Here is a 25,307-nt window from a genome sequence, read left to right as displayed (position 1 = left end):
TCAGTTATCAACTTGTATGTGCCCGGTCCGGTGACTTTTGTGACGATAAAAGGACCTTCCCATGGACTGAGTAGTTTATGGCATCCATCGGTTTTTTGTATTCTTCTTAGTACTAGGTCTCCAACTTGTAATGATCGAGACTGGGTATTCTTGTTGTAGTGGCGTCTTAATACTTGGAGGTATCTTGCTGATTGAAGGGTAGCATTTACTCTAACTTCTTCTGTACTATCGAGCTCTAGTCTTTGGGTTTGTTCTGCTTCTCCTTCATCATATTGCTCTATCCTTGGCGATGTCTAGATCAAGTTGGCAGGTAGTATGGCTTCTGATCCGTAAACTAGGAAAAAAGGTGAGTATCCGGTGGCTCTGCTTATTTGAGTCCATAGCCCCCATACGACCTTGGGTAATTCTTCAATCCATTTTTATCCATAGTCTACTAGTTCTTCATACAATCTTGGTTTTAATCCGGCTAGTATAAGTCCGTTAGCCCTTTCGACTTGTTCGTTGGCCTCTGGATGTGCGACTGATGCGTAATCTATTCTGAAGCCGTAGTCCTGTGCCCAACTTTGGAATTCTGTGGCTGTGAAGGGTGTTACACCCCGGGTGTTTAAATACTAAAAACTGGACATATCATCATATGCATTGCAAGACATTTGGTCAAATTGCAAACTTTGATATGCATTCACTAAAACAAGTTTACAATTGTGTTATGAGTGTTGAATTGAATTGTTTGAATCAAGTCAAAATTTGGTTTGGATTTGAATTTTCCAGAAAACCCTGATTTTTAGTATTTAAACCCTACCCTGAAAATCCATTTCAAAATCCAAGCATATTTTGGGGTTGAGCCCAAAAGAAAAAGTGTAGAGCTTGACAAGTTGTACAAAGTTTGTTTTTGGAGTTTTTCAAGTTATTTAGTAAAATTTGGAGTAATTCAAAAAGGCGTAATTCATTAAATTTCCCCCATTTGAATTCAAAAGTTCATTTCTAAATCTAGACCAAATTAGGGGTTGGTTATAAAAGCAAAGTTGTAGAACTTTTGATTTTGAACAACTTTTGTTTTTGGAGATTTTTGAGTTGTTATGAAAATTTGAGAGTAATTTGTGAATTTTGGAGAATGGCAAACTTGTAAATACTGTGAACAGTGTTCACCACCGTAGCTACACCGCCGGCGACCTTCGGTTCGCTTCCAGGTGCGCGCGTGGATGTCCTCAGCTTCGCGCTAGTGCGGAGAAGCCTCCTACGTGGCTTCCTTGTGCTTCTGAGCCACTCTATTTAGCCCTGGCCGTCGCCGTTTGCCCCCGCTCCTTTCCTCTATTTCCACCGCCGCCGTTGCCATAGCTCCGTTGAGCTTTTGCCGTCGAACCAGCGCCCGCGCCATCGCAGCAAAGCATGTCCCAGTTCCGCTAGTTCCTTGTGCATCTAGCAAACCAGTCCTTGTGGCTTGTCTTCACCGAAAACTCGCGGTACGTGCTCTTCTTCCTCGCGGCCGGCAGTGTCCCCGTCGCGAGTACTTCGTCGTGGCCAGAGCTCCACGGTGCGCCTCTGCCCATGCTGAGTCTTGCTTCAGCTTCGCCATGATGCTGTGGTACTCTATGACCCATTGATTTCTTATTTTGACCACCACAGCCACTGGAGCATCGTCACCGACGACGATCTGCTCCGCAGTGCTTGCTCGGAACATCGACCCACCTCTCCGTTGCTCCTCCGGCCTTGTGCTCTACTCAGTCGTGTTTGGGGTGAGCTGCTGATGCTTCCTGGGCCATCTGTTTAAGCTTTATAGGTCTCGCATCGCTAGCGTAGTGTAGCCACACCGTCATGGCCGCCCTGGCCGGCGTAGTGCTCGGTCTAGTCCATAGCTAGTCCAGCTTGTGCCCTAGAATGATGCGCCTAGTTGAGGGGAGTGTTTTGGTGCTTTGGCCGTCGCCGTTGGTCTCGCCGTTGACGAGATATCGTCGGTCAGCGCAGTCGCCGGTGTGGTCAAACATGCGAGGTTAGGGATGACAGGTGGGGTCGGGATGTCAGTGACTGCGTAGTTCAAAATGAATTTTTGTTTTTCAGATTTGAATGAATAGTGTCTGGTTTTGTTATTTTTGTGTAGATTTATTTAGAGCTCCAAAAATTATGAAAATTTTTGTGTGACTCCTCTGTGATGTATATTATTTAAGAAAAATATGAAATATTGTTTTTCAGCACTTTTTGAATGTGATAAAATTTGCTCAATTTATTAATAAATGGATTTCCATGATTTTTCTAGGCTTATTTAATTGTCCAAAAATTATGAAATTTATTTTGCCACTTACTTATCATGTAATGAACATTTACAAAAAAATTTGAGCTCAATTAGAATAAGTTGATTTATTTCATAATTTTGAATTAAATAATTAATTCATAAAAGCAAATAGTAACCTTTAATGATTTAGGTTTTGTTTGAAATTTTGATTGAGTGATGACCTTGGGTCATTTGTTGATAATGATCCTTGGCAATTGATGTATGTGTTACGAAAAAGATTTAGTTTATTTGACTTACAACTGTACCACGAAGGAAAGTTGTATTCAAATTGTTAATTTTTGCATCCATCATCGAGCATCACGTTTCGTATTCCACATCAAGTTAAACATGGCATTGTTATTACGTGTAGTGAACGAAGGTGAACACGTGGTAGTTAATCAAGTTGTTGAGGAGGTTAATCCGTCTGTTGAGGTTGGATCGAATACTTGTGAAACGTCGCAGGAACCGGACTTTTCCGTCAACGAAGGCAAGCCCCGGATGCATACAACCCTACCTTGTATTTTACAAATCAATTTCGCTTTTGCTTCTTTTTACTGCATTAAGTGAATAGGAGTCAAGTACAAACCAAATTGGTACATTACCACCCTTGTTATTCCATATTTACCATATTACCAGTTTTAAATTCGTATATGCCTAGTTTTGCTTAGCTATGCTTAGAACGATGAAAGATGGGTGATTGCCTGCCACCTACAAGTTTTAAATGGAACTTTGGTTACTTGTGTTATCATGTGATATGGGAATGTGGTGTAATAAATCTAGACCGGGCAGACTCGGTGTGTGTGAGCCACAAGACATGGAGGTCTTGTGAGCGGGTTCTTTCCACCTGTGTCGATTAAGGCACGTTCATTGTTGAATTGCATGAGGTGAGAATTTGTAGTACTAACCACATACTCCGGTAAGCCTTAACTTGGCGATTCTAGTACGAGAATGGCTACTCGCGCACTGGGAGTGGAGAGATGGCGGGAATAGCGTGTACCCACGTGGCCATGGGCTGGATTGGTGGAGTACTGTGTTCTCGGGTGGCGCGGACCCATTCTTGTTTTAGAGGATCTAAGAATAGGTTGGTATATGTAGGTCGGGGACCTACATATGTCGTGTGGTCTGGAATCCCTAGCTGGGTTTAATCGGTTCGAATCGTCGTTGCTCCTCGGTTATGGAGACTCAACTCACTGTTCATCATCGTAGTATTAATAACTGGAACCTGAGGCTGGTTGAGAAAGTGTTGGATATGAAGTTTCATGATCTCCATACGGATCATGTCAGCTTTGTATATGATTTTATGAAGTTACAAATGTCGAATTAAAGAATTTTTATTAAAAAGCTTTTACGCAAAATAACTTTGATTATTGCTAAAGCTATACCTTGAATCCCTGAGCCTGCATTCCTAAATTTATTAGTTAATATTTCGGTTAAGTCTTGTTGAGTACTTTTTGTACTCAGGGTTCGTTGACCCTTGTTGCAGATGAGCCTCATGAGCAGATCTGCTTTGGATCATGCTGCATGACTATTGTTCGATCTGACGATGAGAAGTAAATGTGTGGTCCTTAGGCAGGACAATTTTATTTTGGGTGTTTGTTTATGTTAATTATGCCACTCCACTACCACTATAGTTGTAATAATCATCGAACTTAGTTGTGAGGTTTGAAGCTACTATTTTGTAAATTATGTTATTGTAAGACTTCCGCTGTTTTTACTCTGGTGTAGATATTTGAATAAATATTGTAATACTGCAATGACTCTGTAACATGATCCTGCTCGGAAATCGTGAATGATTCGGGGTTCCCCGAGGACACCTGACAGTCTTCTTAAATTACCGGAAACATATGCACAGATGTCAAAGGTTGTCAGATAGTGACAGGTGCATGTGGGCCCTATAATTTAGGAGGTTCTGCCACAGAATGGTATCAGAGTGATCGTTGCAAGGTTTTTGTTGTATTGTTTTACAAAAACTTCAAAATGATTTGGATGACTAAATTTAACTTGATAATTTGGTCCAAATTGCTTCTGACTTATCTTATTTCTTTCTCACCATTCCTTATTTGATTAAAAAGGTTTTGTGTGGTGGAGTAGTAATCTTACTATGCCCTATATAGAAACAAATGTTGATTATGTGCATTATAAGCTTTGATGTTTTTGTTCGTAAGAATGATTCATGCATCATGATTAATTCACTCGTTACTTCCTTCACCTCTTAGTCTGGAGTTGAGTAGTGAGTCTGGTTTGAGTAATGTAATCCATCTTAGTTACTCTTTAGACTTTGATCAAATGGTCTTACTTGGATTAAATTGGCTTCCTACAGTATGGCTCATGCCAAGATGATGCCCCGTAAGTCTACTGGACCCAAAGGAGTTCCTCGTCACCAACTTGCCCCTAGAAATGATGGTGCTAGCAGTAGCAGTTCTAGGCCTGACCCCCAGTCAGAGATACAGAGGATTTCTGCAGAATTAGCACAAGCTACTAGAGATAGGGCTTTGGTTGCTATACAGGTAGGAGAATTACAGGATCAATTGAGGCGTCTCACCACCGCGCACAGGAACTACGAAAGCATGTTAGTTCGTACGGTGGAGGGAAGGAATGAAGCTTGGCAGAGAGAAAATGTAGCTAGAGCTAGAACTCATGAGCTAGAATTCTATGTAGAAGATTTAGAAGAACATAATACCTATCTACATGAGGAAGTTCATAGGCTTAGCAATCTACTAAATCCGAATCATGAACCCCAAGCTGATGCAATGGACCCTGGTGTCATCCTTGCCGATGATAACGAATCGGAAGAAGAAGAAGATCCTAAAGAATTAGTAATGATCAATGAAAGTGATGAGGAAGGCGGTAATAATTCCGGAATGGATACCGAGCCTGAAGTTTGAAGTAATCACTAAAAGGAGTAGAGTTGTATAATAGTTAGTTATAGTTAAGTTAGGTAGTCTTGTTTTGGTACTTACAAGTTCTGGTGTTTATATTAGTAAACTCTATGTAATGTGTCTGGAGTAAGCTTTGGTGCAAATCAATAAAGACTTTAGAATAAAGTTTGGTTTATTATGAGCAGATGCGTCGTACGCGGGGTTCGTATATTCCTGGAACTTCACAAGATGAGGATGGTATTCCGGATCCGCCACCAGTTCCAACAAATCTGGCTGATGCTATAACCGCACTTGTCAATGTGACGGCCGAAAATTCTCGTTTGCTTCATGAGATAGCTCAGAGTAATCAGAATCAGATGCACGGAAACCGTGGTCGCCACCATAACAGACAGGAGGCTACATATGTTGATTTTACAGACACAAGACCACCAGTGTTCACTAAGGCAGATGAACCATTGGAGGCTGATGACTGGCTTCGAACCATGGAGCAGAAATTTGATCTTATTTCATGCACGGAGTATCAAAAACCTGCGTTTGCTGCCCAGCAACTTAGAGGAGCAGCAAGTGCTTGGTGGGTGAACTTAGTGGCTATGCAACTAGCTGGCATTCCAATAACTTGGGCTGAGTTCTATACTGCCTTCAGAGCCCATTATATCCCTGAAGGAGTGATGGCTATGAAGCTAGATGAATTCCTTGCTTTGAAGCATGGAGATCAAACCGTGATGCAGTATGTGGGAAGATTTAATCACCTGTCACAATATACATCAGAACATGTCAATACTGATGCAAAGAAGAAGAGGTGGTTTATGAGAGGTTTGAATACCAAGCTGCAAACAATGATGACAACTTGCACCAATGTCACTTATCATGAGGCTGTAAATATTACAATTGCTTCAGAGTCAAAGTATCGACGGCATAAGGAGCTCAAAAAGAAAAAGAGTATGCCGTCTAGATCTTTTGAGAGAAATCAGAAGAGGCAGAGGGTGATTTATCATCTAGTACATCATAATTGTCCTCCTTATCGTCTGCCACAGTCCCAAGCCGGGCAACAGTCAAATGTCCATCCTACTATAACCTATCCAAACTCACAGTCAACCAATGCTCCTAGTGGCAATGCTCCAACATCCCAGGGTCACAACTATCCGTGTTACAATTGTGGAAGGACTGGTCATTTCTCTAGGGAATGTCCATATCCTAGATAGGCTAATCAAAATTATCAGAAGGCCCCTGCCAATCAACAGCAGGGTCAGGCACCAAACAAGAACCCCAATCAGAATGCTCACAAGGGCAAAGATGAGAGGAAGACAGGATGGGTGTTCTATATTCAAGCTGGAGAAATTCCGGAAGGGGAGCCAGTGATGATGGGTATGTTTCCTGTTGCCAATCATCCTGCAGTTATACTTTTTGATTCTAGCGCATCGCATTCATTCATCAATAGAACATTTGTCGTGAAGCATGAAATTTCAATTGGGGCAACAAAGGAAAGTTTCTTTATATAGTCGCCCGGGGGACGTCTTTGTACTAAGGAAATGGTATACTAGGTACCCGTAAACCTGGATGGGCATATTTTTCCCACTACCATGATTATCCTTAAGGATCAGGATATAGATGTAATCTTGGGAATGAATTGGATGTATCAGCATAAGGCTGTTATAGATGCTTTGAATAGAACTTTAAGGGTAAGTTTGCCTGATAGTACTTCTCAACTTCTCATCCAACTTCCAACCCTAAGAAGATCAGTGGGCAAGGTTTGTGCAACTGCTGTCAAAGAGATTAGAGATATTCCGATAGTGTGTGAATTTCCGAACGTGTTTCCTGAAGATTTACCTGGTCTACCACCTGATAGGGATGTACAGTTTAATATAGAGTTACAACCTGGAACAGCTTCGATTTCTTAGAGAGCTTATAGGATGCCACCTAAGGAATTGGCCGAGTTGAAGACTCAGTTACAAGAATTGATTGAGAAGGGGTTTATCCAACCTAGTTCCTCACCTTGGGGATGTTCGGCAATTTTTGTGAAAAAGAAAGATGAGACTCTAAGGTTATGTGTTGACTATCGTCCGTTGAATGAAGTGACCATCAAGAATAAGTATCCATTACCTCGGATAGATTTGCTTTTTGATCAATTGGCCGGAGCCAAAGTTTTCTCCAAGATAGATTTGAGGTCAGGATATCACCAAATCAAGATAAAGCCTAAAGATATTCCCAAAATGGCATTTACCACAAGATATGGATTATATGAATACTTGGTAATGTCTTTTGGTTTGACAAATGCTCCAGCTCATTTCATGTATCTGATGAACTCAGTATTCATGCCTGAGCTAGACAAGTTTGTAGTGGTGTTTATTGATGACATTTTAGTATATTCCAAGAATAAGAAAGAACATGCGGAACATCTCAGAATTGTTCTGACCCGCTTGAGAGAACATCAACTATATGCCAAGTTCAGCAAGTGTGATTTTTGGCTTAAGGAAGTGCAATTTCTTAGACATGTCTTGTCAGCCGAAGGAGTTGCAGTTGATCCCAGCAAAGTGAAGGATGTGCTTGATTGGAAACCACCAACCACCGTTCATCAAATTCAGAGTTTTTTGGGATTGGCGGGGTATTACCGTTGGTTTATTCCAGATTTCTCTAAAGTATCAAAGTCCATAACTGAATTGTTGAAAAACCAAGTCAAGTTTGTCTGGTCATCTAATTGTGAAGAGGCTTTCCAGACCTTGAAGAGATTGTTGACTACTGCACCAGTGCTAGCCCAACCTGATATTGAAAAGCCGTTTGATGTTTATTGTGATGCTTCAGGTATTGGTATTGGATGTGTGTTGATGCAAGAAGGCCGAGTCATTGCCTATGCATCCAGGCAACTTAAGCAGCATGAAGAACATTATCCGACTCATGACCTAGAGTTAGCAGCTGTGGTTCATGCTCTAAAGATTTGGCGGCATTACCTACTTGGTAATACGTGCCATATGTATACAGACCACAAGAGCTTAAAGTATATCTTTACTCAGTCAGAGTTGAACATGCGACAAAGAAGATGGTTAGAACTGATTAAGGACTATGACTTGGAAGTACATTATCACCCCGATAAAGCAAATGTAGTTGCAGATGCCCTTAGTCGCAAAAGTTATTACAATTGTCTGACAGTGAGAACAATGGGTTTGACTTTGTGCCAAGAAATGGAGAAATTGAATGTAGAAGTAATTCAACAAGGTAGCTTGACCAACATAATTGTTGAAGCCACTATTTGAGATCAAGTTATTGTTGCTCAGAAGGCAAACAAGGGTATAGCCCATATAAAGGAAAGAGTCAAGAATGGAAAAGCGGAATGCTTTAGCATAGATGGTGAAGGTGTGCTATGGTTTAAGGATCGCCTGGTGGTACCAAAAGTTCCTGAGTTGCGGCAGTCAATTCTTGAAGAAGCACATGCTACTAGGTTATCTATCCATCCGGGAAGTAACAAGATGTACCATGACTTAAAGCAAATATTCTGGTGGACTAAAATAAAAATAGAGATTGCTAGATATATAGCAAAGTGTGATACTTGTCAAAAGGTGAAAGCTATACATTTGAGGTCTACTGATGAATTACAACCGTTACCTATTCCATCTTGGAAGTGGGAGGACATAAGTATGGATTTTATTGTTGGTCTACCCAAGACATCAAAGGGATTTGACTCAGTATGGGTTATTGTAGACCGACTCACTAAGTCAGCACATTTTCTTCCTGTCAAGACAATATATCCTACGATCCAATATGCCAAGATGTATTTAGCAAGAATCATGAGTCTCCATGGAGTACCCAAGACTATTATGTCAGATAGGGGTACATAGTTTGTCTCTAACTTTTGGAAACAATTGCATTCTTCATTGGGTACCAAACTTCTGTATAGTACAGCTTATCATCCGTAGACTGATGGACAGACTGAAAGAGTCAATCAAGTACTTGAAGATATGTTAAGGTGTTGTGTCCTTAACTATTCCAATAAGTGGGATGAATGCTTACCTTTGGTCGAGTTCTCATACAACAATAGTTATCAGGAAATCATTAGAATGGCTCCATTTGAAGCACTCTATGGTCGTAGATGCAGAACATCATTGAGTTGGCCTGAGCCTAGAGAAAGAAGATTCTTTGGAGTTGACCTTGTGAAAGAAACAGAAGACAAGGTTAGGCAAATACATAGTAATTTGAAGATAGCTCAGTCCCGCCAAAAGAGTTATGCGGATAGAAGACGGAGACCATTGGTATTTAACAAAGGAGATTTTGTATATCTAAAAGTATCACCAATGAAGGGAGTTACCCATTTTGGTGTTAAAGGAAAGTTGGCACCTCGATATATTGGACCATATCAAATTTTGGAAAGGTATGGAAAAGTGGCATATCGCTTGAAATTACCTGAACATCTCACAGGTGTGCATGATGTTTTCCATGTTTCTCAATTGAAGAAGTGTCTCCGAGTGCCTAAGCAGAATGTTGAGGTTGAAGGAGTGGAACTTGAACCAGATTTGACTTATTCTGAATATCCTATCCGAGTTTTGGATCAGAAAGATCGTGTTACTCGAAGACGGACAATTAAGTTATATAAAATACAATGGAATCAACATTAAGAAGAAGAAGCTACTTGGGAATCAGAAGATTACTTATTAGAAAAAATTCCAGAGTTTCTAGCGTCTATATAGAATAGAGTAATGTTAGTTGAGCTCGGTTGTACAAGTTGTGTTTTGTAAAGGAACCTCAGCTGTTTTATGGACAAGTTTTGGATGTTTTTGGACTGACATATTTCCTTTTCCATTACTTACTCTATGGCTTTGAATCTCGGGGCGAGATTTCTTTTAGGGGGAAGGATTGTAACACCCCAGGTGTTTAAATACTAAAAACTGGACATATCATCATATGCATTGCAAGGCATTTGGTCAAATTGCAAACTTTGATATGCATTCACTAAAACAAGTTTACATTTGTGTTATGAGTGTTGAATTGAATTGTTTGAATCAAGTCAAAATTTGGTTTGGATTTGAATTTTCCAGAAAACCCTGATTTTTAGTATTTAAACCCTACCCTAAAAATCCATTTCAAAATCTAAGCATATTTTGGGGTTGAGCCCAAAAGCAAAAGTGTAGAGCTTGATAAGTTGTACAAAGTTTGTTTTTGGAGTTTTTCAAGTTGTTTAGTAAAATTTGGAGTAATTCAAAAAGGCGTAATTCGTTAAATTTCCCCCATTTGAATTCAAAAGTTCATTTCTAAATCTAGACCGAATTAGGGGTTGGTTATAAAAGAAAAGTTGTAGAACTTTTGATTTTGAACAACTTTTGTTTTTGGAGATTTTTGAGTTGTTATGAAAATTTGTGAGTAATTTGTGAATTTTGGTGAATGGCAAACTTGTAAATACTGTGAACAGTGTTCAACTCCGTAGCTACACCGCCGACGACCTTCGGTTCGCTTCTAGGTGCGCGCGTGGACATCCTCGGCTTTGCGCTGGTGTGGAGAAGTCTCCTGCGTGGCTTCCTTGTGCTTCTGAGCCGCTCTATTTAGCCCTGGCCGTCGCCGTTTGCCTCCGCTCCTTTCCTCTGTTTCCACCGCCGCCGTTGCCATAGCTCCGTTGAGCTTTTGCCGTCGAACCAGTGCTTGCGCCATTGCAGCAAAGCATGTCCCGGTTTCGCTAGTTCCTTGCGTGTCCAGCAAACCAGTCCTTGTGGCTTGTCTTCACCGGAAACTCGCTGTGCGCGCTCTTCTTCCTCGTGGCCGGCAGCGTCCCCGTCGTGAGTACTTCGTCGTGGCCAGAGCTCCATGGTGCGCCTCTGCCCCTGCTGAGTCTTGCTTCAGCTTCGCCACGATGCTGTGGTACTCTATGACCCATTGATTTCTCATTTTGACCACCACAGCCACCGGAGCATCGCCACCGACGACGATCTGCTCCGCCGTGCTTGCTCGAAACGTCGACCCACCTCCCCGTTGCTCCTCCGGCCTTGTGCTCTACTCAGTCGCGCTTGGGGTGAGCTGCTGATGCTTCCTGGGCCATATGTTTAAGATTTATAGGTCTCGTGTCGCCAGCATAGCGTAGCCGTGCCGTCGTGGCTGCCATGGCCGGCGTAGTGCTCGGTCCAGTCCGTAGCTAGTCCAGCTTGTGCCCTAGAATGATGCGCCTAGTTGAGGGGAGTGTTTTGGTGCTTTGGCCGTCGCCATTGGTCTCGCCATCGACGAGATATCATCGGTCAGCGCAGTCGCCGGTGTGGTCAAACGCGCGAGGTTAGAGATGACAGGTGGGGTCGGGATGTCAGTGACTGCGTAGTTCAAAATGAATTTCTGTTTTTCAGATTTGAATGAATAGTGTCTATTTTTGTTATTTTTGTGTAGATTTATTTAGAGTTCCAAAAATTATGAAAATTTTTGTGTGACTCCTCTGTGATGTATATTATTTAAGAAAAATATGAAATATTGTTTTTCAGCAATTTTGAATGTGATAAAATTTGCTTAATTTATTAATAAATGGATTTCCATGATTTTTCTAGGCTTATTTAATTGTCCAAAAATTATGAAATTTGTTTTGCCACTTACTTATCTTGTAATGAACATTTACAAAAAATTTTGAGCTCAATTAGAATAAGTTGATTTATTTCATAATTTTGAATTAAATAATTAATTCATAAAAGCAAATAGTAACCTTTAATGATTTAGGTTTTGTTTGAAATTTTTATTGAGTGATGACCTTGGGTCATTTGTTGATAATGATCCTTGGCAATTGATGTATGTGTTACGAAAAAGATTTAGTTTATTTGACTTACAACTGTACCACGAAGGAAAGTTGTATTCAAATTGTTAATTTTTGCATCCATCATCGAGCATCACGTTCCGTAATCCGCATCATGTTAAACATGGCATTGTTATTACGTATAGTAAACGAAGGTGAACATGTGGTAGTTAATCAAGTTGTTGAGGAGGTTAATCCGTCTATTGAGGTCGGATCGAATACTTGTGAAACATCGCAGGAACCGGACTTTTCCGTCAACGAAGGCAAGCCCCGGATGCATACAACCCTACCTTGCATTTTACAAATCAATTTCGCTTTTGCTTCTTTTTACTGCATTAAGTGAATAGGAGTCAAGTACAAACCAAATTGGTACATTACCACCCTTGTTATTCCATATTTACCATATTACCAGTTTTAAATTCGTATATGCCTAGTTTTGCTTAGCTATGCTTAGAACAATGAAAGTCGGGTGATTACCTGCCACCTGCAAGTTTTAAATGGAACTTTGGTTACTTGTATTATCATGTGATATGGGAATGTGGAGTAATAAATCTAGACTGGGTAGACTCGGTGTGTGTGAGCCACAAGACATGGAGGTCTTGTGAGCGGGTTCTTTCCACCTATGTCGATTAAGGCACGTCCGTTGTTGAATTGCATGAGGTGAGAATTTGTAGTACTAACCACATACTCCGGTAAGCCTTAACTTGGCGATTCTAGTACGAGAATGGCTACTCGCGCACTGGGAGTGGAGAGATGGCGGGAATAGTGTGTACCCACGTGGCCATGGGCTGGATTGGTGGAGTACTGTGTTCTTGGGTGGCGCGGACCCATTCTATTTTTAGAGGATCCGAGAATAGGTTGGTATATGTAGGTCGGGGACCTACATATGTCGTGTGGTCTAGAATCCCCAGCTGGGTTTAATCGGTTCGAATCATCATTGCTCCTCGGTTATGGAGACTCAACTCACTGTTCATCATCGTAGTATTAATAACTAGAACCTGAGGCTAGTTGAGAAAGTGTTGGATATGAAGTTTCATGATCTCCATACGGATCATGTCAGCTTTGTATATGATTTTATGAAGTTACAAATGTCGAATTAAAGAATTTTTATTAAAAAGCTTTTACGCAAAATAACTTTGATTATTGCTAAAGCTATACCTTGAATCCCTGAGCCTGCATTCCTAAATTTATTAGTTAATATTTTGGTTAAGTCTTGTTGAGTACTTTTTGTACTCAGGGTTCGTTGACCCTTGTTGCAGGTGAGCCTCATGAGCAGATCTGCTTTGGATCGTGCTGCATGACTATTGTTCGATCTGACGATGAGAAGTAAATGTGTGGCCCTTGGGTAGGACAATTTTATTTTGGGTGTTTGTTTATGTTAATTATGCCACTCCACTGCTACTATAGTTTGTAATAATCATCGAACTTAGTTGTGAGGTTTGAAGCTACTGTTTTGTAAATTATGTTATTGTAAGACTTCCGCTGTTTTTACTCTGGTGTAGATATTTGAATAAATGTTGTAATACTGCAATGACTCTGTAATGTGATCTTGCTCGGAAATCGTGGATGATTCAGGGTTCCCCGAGGACAACCGACAGTCTTCTTAAATTATCAGAAACATATGCACAGATGTCAAAGGTCGTCGGATAGTGACAGGTGCATGTGGGCCCTATAATTTAGGAGGTTCTGCCACAAAGGGAGAACCCAAATCCGTGATGATTCGATTGGGCATGTCGAAGCAGTGCATAATGTCTTGGATGAACTCGACTGCTTTGGCTATGCTGTATTTTGCGAGTGGTTTGTACTCAATCCACTTGGTGAACTTGTCAATTGCTACGAAGATGTACTCGAAACCGCCTTTTGCTTTTTTGAGAGGTCCTACTTGATCCAGCCCCCAGCAGAAGAAAGGCCAAGCGGGTGGGATGCAAATGAGGTTGTGAGCTAGCACATGAGCCTGTCTTGTGAACATTTGACAACCTTTGCATCTTCTGACGAGTTCATCTACGTCTTTCAAAGCGGTTGGCCAGTAGTAACTGGTGCGAAATGCTTTTCCAACTAGTGTTCTTGAAGCAGCGTGATTTCCACAGCAACCTGAGTGTATTTCGTCTAGGATCTCTTTGCCCTCTTCAAATGAGACGCATTTTAGGAGTACTCCTGATGATGCGGCTCTTCTGTAGAGCTTGTCTCCTACTAGGACGTAATTCTTGCTTCTGCAAACAACTCGGGTAGCTTCCTCTTTTTCTGCTGGCAACTTATTTTCTTTGATGTATTCAATAAAAACCTGGGTCCATGAAATGATGATTACCAAGATCTGGGTGCCTTTGGCTGAGATTTCAGGGGTTATCTCACCGGGTTGTTTGATAGAGGGAGCTGATAACTTCTCTATGAATACACCGGGTGGGACCTTCACCCTGTCTGATCCAAGCTTGGCGAGGACGTCTACCGCAATATTAGAATCACGCAGGACGTGTAGAATTTCTAATCCTTGAAAATGTTTTTTGATCTTTCATATTTTAGCATAGTAAGCGCCCATGTTTTCTTTGGTGCAGTCCCAATCTTTGTTGACTTGATTGATTACCACTGTTGAATCACCATAAATGAGTAAATGCTTGATTCCGAGGGTAATTGCCACTCGTAGCCCGTGGATGAGGGCTTCGTATTCTGCTTCATTGTTTGTAGCTTGCCATAATATCTGAAGGACGTACTTGAGTTGCTTTCCGTCTGGAGAAATTAGGAGGATGCCTGCACCGGCTCCGCCTAGCTTGAGTGATCCATCACAGTACATCTTCCAATGATCAAGGATGGTACTTGACATAGGTTGTTGAATTTCTGTTCATTCGGCAACAAAATCAGCTAGGGCTTGAGATTTAATTGCCTTTCGTGGGGTGAAATCGATATTGAGAGCACCAAGTTCAACTGCCCACTTAGATATGCGTCCTGTTGCGTCTCTGTTGTGTAAGATGTCTCCGAGTGGGAAATCTGTCACCACGGTAATCTTGTGGCTTTCAAAATAGTGGCGAAGCTTGCGTGAAGTGATCAGGAGGGCGTAGAGTAGTTTTTGCACATGTGGGTACCGGATTTTTAATTCTGTCAGTACTTCGCTGATGTAGTATATGGGGCATTGTACTTTATATACATGTCCTTCTTCTCTTTCTATGATAATTGCAGTGCTGATCACAGTAGAAGTTGCCGCAATGTACAGCATCATGTCTTCATATTTCTTCGGAGGTGTGAGAACTGGTGAGGAGGTAAGGTATGCCTTGAGCTTCTTGAAAGCTTCGTTGGCTTCTTCTGTCCACTCAAACTTGTCTGTCTTCTTTAGCAATTTAAAGAAAGGTAACCCTTTTTCGCCCAGTCTTGATATGAAATGATTGAGGGCCGCCATGCAGCCTGTTAGTTTCTGCACATCTTTGACACTTCAAGGAGGGCCCATCTCTGTTATGGCTCGAATCTGCTTGGCGCTTGCTTTGATTCCACGATGACTGACCAAGAATCCGAGTAGTTGTCCCGAAGGAACTCCGAATACACACTTGTTTGGGTTCAATTTCCACCACCAGCTTTTCAGGTTTTTGAAGGTTTGCTTTAAGTCTTCAATTAGTGTATCTGGGTTCTTTGTTTTTACTACTACATCATCCACATATGTTTCTATGTTTTCGTCGATCTGATCACTGAGGCATGTTTGGATAGCTCTTTGGTAAGTGGCTCCAGCATTCTTGAGTCCAAATGACATGGTTTTGTAGCAGTAGGCACCGAATGGAGAGATGAAAGATGTTTTGCTCTGGTCTTGTTCCTTTAAAGCGATCTGGTGATATCCTGAATAGCAATCAAGGAAGGATAATAGGGCAGATCCTGCTGTTGAGTCAACTATTTGATCACTGCATGGTAGCCCAAACGGATCTTTCGGGTAGTGTTTGTTGAGATCTGTGTAGTCGACACACATGTGCCACTCATCTGTATTCTTTTTCTGTACTAGAACTGGGTTTGCTAGCCAATCTGGATGGAGGATTTCTCTAATGAATCCGGCTGCCATTAGTTTTGTGATTTCTTTTTTAATTGTTGCCTTCTTGTCTGGTGAGAATCGTCATAGTCGTTGCTTCATAGGCTTGGAGCCTTCATTGATATCAATTCTGTGCTCAGCCAACTCTCTTGGGACCCCTGGCATGTCAGCCGGCTTCCAAGCGAAGATATCTTTGTTGTCCTGAAGAAAGTTGGTGAGCGCGAGTTCCTATTTTGCCGAGAGGTAGGTGCTGATGGTTGCCGTTTTTGAGGGATCACCGGTGCCCAGCTCGATTTGCTTGATGTCAGCTTCTTTTGGTGGTGCCAGGATGCTAGGTTTTTTAGCCCATATCATTAGCTCTTCTGGGCTCATTTTTGCTGCAACAACGGCTATTTCTTTTCTTCCATTGGAGGCATGTGCTTTTGCTGCAATTTGGATTGCCTGAACATCACAGTCAAAAGCGTGCTTCAAATCACTCCGAAGAGAGAGGACATTGTTAGGCCCTGGCATCTTAAGCAACAGGTATGGATAATGCGGTATTGCCATGAACTTTGCTAGTGCTGGGTGCCCGAGGATTGCATGATATGATGAATCGAAGTCCGTAACTTCGAACTTGATGAACTCTGTACGGTAGTTCGAGGGAGTCCCAAAAGTAACTGGTAGAGTGATTTGTCCAAGTGGCATTGCTGCTTTGCCGGGTACTATGCTGTAAAAAGGCATGCTTGTTGGTGTAATCATTCCGGTGAGTTGTAGTCCCATCTTCCTTAGAGTTTTTGAGAAAATGATGTTGAGTCCGGCTCCCCCGTCGATTAGCACTTTTGTGACAGTCACACCGGCAATAGTTGGATCTAGAACCAGTGGGTAGTGGCATGCGTTTCCTACGCTAGTCCATTGGTCTTCTCTTGAGAATTGGATTGGATACTGTGACCAATTGAGATATCTTGGGGTAGCCGGTTTTGCTGCCATGATGGTTCACAGTGCTAGCTTTTCTTGATGTTTGCTTCTGGAATCTGGGGCCCCGGCAAAGATTACTGCTACTGTCCCCCTGGATTTTTGGAATCCCTTGTCTTCGTGGTTGTCATCTTCTTTTTCTGATTGCCTTCTTTGGTATTCTCCTTACTATCTTTCCTTGTGTATCGATCTTTGAAGGTGTAGCAATCTCTGATGGTGTGATTTCCTTTGGGGTGCAAGACGCAACGCATGTTTTCAATGTCGTCATACCTCCTGGGCTTGGAAAACTTCCTTGATTTGTCAGTCACTGCTACGGTGTTGTTTGGTCCACGTTTTCTTTCTTGATGTCTATTGTTTTGAGGATTTTGCCTATCCAAGTTGTCTCGGTTGTTTCTATCCGGGAATCTTTCTCGTGTCTTTTCTTCTGCAGTAATCATCTTTTCCACTGTTCGTCTGAATTCTTCATTGTTTCTTGGGTTTTCTTTGTAGAAGTCTTGAAATTGCCACCTAGCCATGATTCCGTGAGAGAAAGCTTCGATTACTTCTCGTTGGGTGATGTCATGTACTTGAGCTCGTAGTTCACCAAATCATCGATAGTAATTTCTGAGACTTTCACCTCCTTTCTGCTTGAGTCCTTTTAACTCTGCGTGGGTGATTGGGTGTGTAATGATACCCGCGAAATTTTCATAGAAAGCTCTTTGCAAGTCTTCCCAATTTCTGATTGATCCTGGATTTAATTTGTCAAACCACTGAAGGGGCATGGTTTCTAGGGCCATGGGAAAGAACAAGGTCTTGATGTCATCGTCCCCTCTAGCTAATTCAATCGATTGCGAATAAATCCTGAGCCACTGCCTTGGTTCGGTCTTGCCATCATACTTGGAGTGGTTGGACAACTTGAACTTGTGAGGCAGTCATATTGAGGCAAGTCTGTTTGCAAAACAGGGGAATCTATCATGTGTTCTGGCTTCTGTATATTCTAATTTAGTGCCCCCTTCTTGCCAACTATTGTCTTGGTGAGAGTAGTTTTGCGTGGCTATTCGAGTAGGTGCTTTGCTTCTGGCCTTTCTTGGTTGTTCGACCCGGTCGTTTTGACTATGATTTATTCTACTTTCTCTGTTGTGACTTTCACTTGGTCCAAGTCTCTCAAAAGCGGACTTCTTTCGATTTTGATCTTCCTGCTCATGAGATATTGACCTATCAGGTAGTCTTGAGTGAGCCCTTCCGTCGTGCATCCTTTGGACTGTTGATCGAAGGAAGTCCCGGAGCTGTTGTTGTTTTTCATTGGGATGTGAAGTTGCCTTGAGTTCTTCTAGTGCTTCTTGGATCTTATCGTAGGGTGTATTCGCTGCTCGTCCTTCTTCGACCTCTCGCTCTGATTTTCTTCTATTATACTCGGCTAGGTCTGACTCATATTTGATCCAAGTTTTCTTTAGCTGCTTAGCACGACATTGACGTCCTTGTTTCAATTTGTTCTTTCTCTCTCTGGCTTGCCTCTGACTCTCAGTCTCACCATCGTACCCCTGGATAAATGGTGATATGTTGGATTCGGATTCATCTGAAGACCTGACGTCGGGTGCTTCTAGGGGGACCAATGGTGATCAAGGACAGTGAATCATGAATACTTCTGTAGCGTAAGTTGTTCTATCATCGTCTTTGGTTTTGTACTACTAGAGTTGTTGATAACTTTAGTAGAGGCTTCAAGGTCACAGATCAAGGCTCCTTGGTAGGGTAGAGCTGTTGTTGTCACGTTGTCGACTAGTTGAGTGCCGCTATCCTCAGGAACGGAACCTGGCCAGTGGACGATGTAGTCTTGAGATGTTATAGTTAAGACGAGACCTTCCTAGGCTCCTTTCAGTGGCATTCTAAGCACCAGATTGGTGGATCCTTTGGGCCATGTCTGATAAGACATTGCCATGTTGTGGAGTCCAAACAGAAGAGGACCCGACTTCTTTAAAGTACTCTAAGTGTACTCCGAATAGTATTCTTGATAGGTTGATGTCGTGTTCTGGAGCTTTGTCAGAAAAGAACTCGGTTTTCCGAAAGAACTCGGATAAGACTCCGTCTCAAAAGTAGAACCTGAGTTTGAATCGGATGCGTGAAGTTGCGAAATCTAAGTTGGATTGGTCATCATGAGCTGCACGAATCTTTCGGCAAGCTGATCTGTTGTTGTCGCCGAAATGGAAAAGTCCTGATGATGATCTAAATCTTCGAGGAGACGGCCTTGGAGCTTGCCATCATCGCCTGCCTCACAGATCCACGAACCAAAGATGAAGGTTGATCCCTTTGAGAAGATCATGTTGTCGAGGTCCATCGAGCTCTCGGATGCAAAGTCACCAAAAGCCCCTACCTGGAGCGCCAACTGTCGATGTTTGACCACCGATAGCCTGCCACGGGGGTCCCCAGGGCAGTATGTTCGGGCTTCGGTGTATGTGGAACTCGATAGTAAACGCAAGAGACAGTCGATTTATCCTAGTTCGGACCCTCGATCTTTGATCGAGTAATAGCTCTACGTCCAGTCGGTGTTAGCCTTTGCGTTGGATTGATCGTAAAGTGTTGTGTTGTACAAAAAGTCACCTTTGTCTAGGAACCCTGCCCTCCTTTATATAGTCAGGAGGTCAGAATCCTAGTCAGTTTACAATGAGAGTTCCTAGTAGGATTACAGAATAATACTACTACTAAGATTACAGGGGAAGAATCCTAGTTAGACTAGATCTTCTCCCTTCCTTGCGGGGTATCCCATGGGTCCCGCACCGACAATCAAGTAATTTCTTATGTTCTTCACAAGAGTTCTTTAGAAATGAGTTTTCATTTTCTAATTTCAATGTTTTAGCTTTCTCATTATCTAAAGACATGGTCATGCTAGCAAGTCTACTAACAAGCTCATCATATGAATCAACATGATCAACCACATTATCATTTGATACCATGGTGTCACCTTGTGACATGGAGCAATGTGGTGATGTAGTTTGAGAGCTTGTAGTAGCATCTTCATCATGGCTTAAGCATGAACCATCATTACCATCAAGTGTGCATGGGGTAGCATCATCACTTGCAACACTTGTGGCATCATCATCAACCTTGTCAAGTGAACTTGTAGTAGATTGATCATCATCATCATCATCACTTGACCATGAGGTGGAGCAATCTTCCACAATCACCAAATTGTGGTTATCCTCAACACACTCATGCACCTTCTTCTTGGGCTCATCCTCCTTGAATTTGCCATCATACCATGTGGAGGAATCACCGAAGGTTTCCTTGATGGACTCCCATATCTCATGAGCGGTTCCCTTGATGTTTACTTGTTTCATCAAATCAAAGCTTAAAGCATCCATTAGAAAACAACAAGCATGTGCATCAAATTCATAAAGAACTCTTTGAGCTTTGGTGAGATTTCTATGGTCCAGGACATGGGTGAGACCACTTGTGACAACCCACCAAAATTTTGGTCCCTTTGCACGAAAATGATCAAGCATGTGATTTTTCCAAAGTGTAAAGTTTGTGCCATAAAAAATGTATGCCTCACAAACATCTAGCCCATTAGACGCCATCCTCTCGGGTCGGTGAAGACCACAAATGAGAGACCTAGCTCTGATACCACTTGTAGGGTCGAGATGGCAGACTAGAGGGGGGTGAATAGTCCTTTCTAAAATTAATCGCGTCGGCTAACCGAAACAAGTGCAGAATTAGAACTATCGGTCTAGCTAAGACTACACCCCTCTATCTATGTTCTCTAGTACCTTCCAAAGATACTAATTAAGCAACAAATGTGCCGAGCAAGCTAGAGCTCACCTAACCAATTCTAGGAGCAAGGCCACACAAACCTATGCCACTAGTACTTTAAGCAGCAAGGGAGCTCCTACACATGCTAGTAAGTAAAAGCACAAAGCCAACTAAGCTCACTAGCAATGCTTAATAACAAGGCAACCAATGCCAAATTAGAGAGCACAAATACTTAGCTACACAAACTAAGCAAAGTGACTAACAAGGTTACACAAACCTAATTAGCCACGCAAGGGAGCTACTTCCATGCTACACAAGCAAGAAGGTAACTAGTAAGCTACACAAGCTAACTAATTACAAGAGCAACTACACAAGCACAATGTATATGAAAGTAATTACAAGCTTGTGTAATAAGGATGCAAACCAACGGGAAGAACAAGGTTGACACGATGATTTTCTCCCGAGGTTCACGTGCTTGCCAACATGCTACATCCCCGTTGTGTCAACCGCTCACTTGGTGGTTCGATGGCTAATTGGCATCACCCGCCAAGCCTGCACGTCGGGCACCGCAAGACCCTACCCCGAAAGTGAGGGTAGCTCAATGACACGCTCAACTAGAGTTGCTCTTCACGGCTCCCGCGGGGCAAGCACAATGCCCCTCACAAAGCTCTTCTCTGGAGCACCGCACAAGCTTCTTGTGGGCTTCAACGGAGACCACCACCAAGCCATCTAGGAGGTGGCAACCTCCAAGAGTAACAAGCACCATCGGCTTGCAACTCGATCACCTAGTGCCACTCGATGCAACCTCACGATGCAATCGCACTAGAATCGCTCTCTCACACAATCGAATGATCACTATCAAGTATATGTGAGATGGAGGGCTCCCAAGCACTACTACACAAGCCACCAAGGCTCTAGTGTGCTCAGCTACAGCCATGGCTGAAGGCCACTTCTATTTATAGACCCAAGGGCTAAACTAGCCGTTACCCCTTCACTGGGCAACTGTCGGGTCGATCGGACGCTCTAGTCGGATCGACCGGACACTGGACCACAACGTCCAGTCGTGTGATGCACGCCATGTGTCACCTGCGTTCAATGGCATTCTTCCGATCTCAATGGTCATCTTCTGACCGGACACAGCAGCTTCAACTGACCGAACGCTGGACCCTCAGCGTCCGGTCGTTTACAATAAGGTACCGACCCCGACCGAACATGTCCGGTCAGTCATGATCGGACACAGCCCTAGCGTCCGGTCACTCTCCAGCGACACTGCTTCATCCGACAATAGGACCGGACACTGCCTCCAGTGTCTGGTCACTTTTAGAGCCAGCGTCTGGTCGATAGATCAACGCTGCACACTGACTGCCACTACTGACCGGACGCTAAGCCTCAGCGTCCGGTCACTGCATGACCAGAGTTCGGTCCACTCTATGGGACCTTTCTCATCTCCGTTTCTTCATCGAGTTGATCCACATCAACTCCAACTTCATCTCCTTTGTAAATGTGCCAACACCACCAAGTGTACACCACAATGTGTATGTGTGTTAGCTTTTCACAATCATTTCCTAAAGGATATTAGCCACTCAACTTGTCACGCCACTCAATCCTAGCGACGATGCAAAGTTAGATTACTCTAGTGGCACTAGATGACCGATATGCAAACAAGTTTGCCCCTCTTGATAGTATGGCCATCTATCCTAAACCCGGTCATAAACTTCTCTACACACCTATGACCGGTGAAATGAAATGCCCTAGGTTATACCTTTGCCTTGTGCATTCCATTCCATCTCCTCCAATGTTGATGCAACACATGGACCAACATGATCAACAATGATATGATCCACTTCATATCATCACATGATCATATTGGTTCATCGATCTTGACATCACTTGATTTTCACCGTTGCCTTCATCCATCGGCGCCAAGTCTTGCTCAAGCTTCACCACCACGCGGTCCATCGCTCCAAAGCCTCCGACTTGCCCTTCACGCTTGCAACCGGTCCATCAAGCCAAGTCTTGTCTTGATCTTCTCCACCTTTGATCACATGATTCAATGTCATGTCTCATGTGCAATGAGCTCCTTCATCATCACATGTGTGAGCTTTGCAACATCTCCAAGCCATTTTCACCTTCATGGCATATGTTGCTCACACATATGTACCTGTGGACTAATCACCTGTGTATCTCACATAAACACAATTAGTCCACCTAGGTTGTCACTCAATTACCAAAACCACACAAGGACCTTTCACTCGGCAAAACATCGTCGCGTTCCTTCTTCTCTATTTACTTTGAGCATTTACTTTAAGCAATTCAATACTTGTCTTTACATTCATAGAATTGCCATGCTAGAGTAGGATTAGAACTTAGGTTGCAAGACTTTTTGTACGATAGAACATTACAAACACTTTCTAGGCACAAGGGGTTAATTGGGCTAACAATAGGATTTAATTATTGTAAAGAAATTTAGAATTAGCCCAATTCACTCCCCCTCTTGGGCATCTTGATCCTTTCAATTGGTATCAGAGCCTCGTGCTCACATATTTAGGCTTAACTGCCTAGAGAAAGATGTCTCATGGGGATGGACCTCCTCCTATCTTTGAGGGGGATGATTTTCCATATTGGAAAATTCGCATGGAGGCGTACTTAGAAGCTTTAGATGTTGGAATACTTAGAGCCGCCTCACAAGGCTTCCCAAACCTTAGGATGCTACTAACCTACAAGGCGATGAGGTGAATTATGAGAAATGGAATGCAAAGGCTCGAAACACCATCTTTAGAGGTCTTTGCAAAGATGTGTTCAACCAGGTGAGGAACCATAAAGACACCCATGCACTATGGTCAGACATTTGTGCGCTCCATGAGGGAACAAAGAGTGAGCGTGAGGAACGCTATCATCTTGTCATGAAAAAGCTTAACTCTTTTGAGATGCTTCCTAAAGAATGTGCTAATGAGATGTACTCACATTTGAATGTTCTTATAGAGGAAGTCAATGGGCTTGGACTCACTCAAATGCAACCATCCGACGTTGTAAGAAAGATTTTGAGTGTCCTCCCCATTGACAAATATGGGCATATTATGACCGTGCTTCATCAAGGTAATCTTTCCACCGCTACACTGACACAAATCTTAGGAAAGATCAATACTCATGAGATGTATATGCACATCACACCACAAGATGGCTCATCCTCTACAAAGAAGAAAGAAAAAGATTTGGCATTCAAAGCTAGTTAAGAGAAGGGCAAAGCAAGGCTTGAGTATGAGAGCTCAAGTGATGATGAAATTGATGATGAAAGCCTTGCTCTCATGGTGAAAAGAACCGCCATGATGTTAAAGAAGCTCAACAAGAGTGGCATCAAGTTCGATGGCAAGAAGTTCTTCACAAGCTCTAGAAGGAAGCCAATCTCAGAGATGGATTGCTACAATTGTGGAGAACTTGGTCATCTAGCACATCAATGCACAAAGCCCAAGAAATACAAGTACAAGAACAAGAACAAGGGCAAGAAAGATGACTCAAGCAATGAAGAAGAAGATGAGAAGAAAAGGAACAAGCCATACAAGAAGAGAGATGGCAAGAAGAAGGACTTCCACAAGAAGAAGAGTGGAAAGGCATACATCATCGATGATTGGCTCACGAACATTGATTCATCAAGTTGCTCATCCGATGATGATAGTGACAATCAGAAGGTGGCCGCCATTGTCATTGACTCTTCATCATCATCACCGCCACCACCGCCATCATCCCCTACACACCTATGCCTTATGGCCAAGGGTGATCACAAGGTATCAAATGATGATAGTAGTGGTGATGAACATGCTAGCAATGATGATAGCGATAGTGATGATGATGAATATGAGTCACCTTCCTATGATGATCTTGTTAAATTACTAAATCAATACACTAAGATCATTACAAAGAGTAGAGCTAAGAATAAAAAACTAGAGGCTAAGAATGATTCACTTTTAGCAAAATATGATATGGCGGAAAAGGCTAGTATTGAGCTTAGAGAAGCAAATGATGTTATATCATCCAAACTCAAGGAGCTCAAATCTTCTAAGAAAGAGCTTAGAGAAAAACATGATAAACTTGATAGGATACACAATGAGCTCATCACTAGCCATAACAAGCTAAAAGAAGAATATACAACTCTAAAGATCAATCATGATAATCTTGTTATTACTCAAGAATTCTTATCCAATGAGCCACATGATGCTACTAACGATGTTGTTAAGATTGATATTGCTACATCATGTGATGATTTGATCATTGAGAGCATTGAGCAAAGTTCTAGTAGCAAGGGCAAGCAAGTGGTTGAGGCCGATGATTATGATGAGTTTGTCAAGCTCAAGAATGACAATGAAAAGCTTAAGAAAGATCTTGAAGAACTCAAAACCACCAAGTCTATAGTGCTAGAAACTCTTGTTCATGATGATGGTTTGATCCTTGAGAATGAAAAGCTCAAAGAAGAGAACAAAAAGCTCAAGAAAGAGAAAAACAATGATGCTCTCAAGGAAGAAAACAAGAAGCTCAAATTGGAGAAAGAACATCTCAAGATTGTATTGATCAAGTTCACAAGAGGCAAGTATCTACAAAGTGAGCTACTTATAAACACCGTCATGAAGATGGATAGAAGTGGCATTAGGTATTTGGCAAACCAAGAAAAGAAGGCTCAAGCTCAACAACAACACAAGTCAAAGCCAAAGCCAAAGAGATGCTTCGAGTGTGGACAAGAAGGTCACTTTGCCC

The sequence above is a fragment of the Miscanthus floridulus genome, chromosome 18 (assembly GCF_019320115.1).
Source record: "Miscanthus floridulus cultivar M001 chromosome 18, ASM1932011v1, whole genome shotgun sequence".
In the NCBI taxonomy this organism is placed as follows: domain Eukaryota; kingdom Viridiplantae; phylum Streptophyta; class Magnoliopsida; order Poales; family Poaceae; genus Miscanthus; species Miscanthus floridulus.
This window is presented reverse-complemented; position numbering follows the sequence as displayed.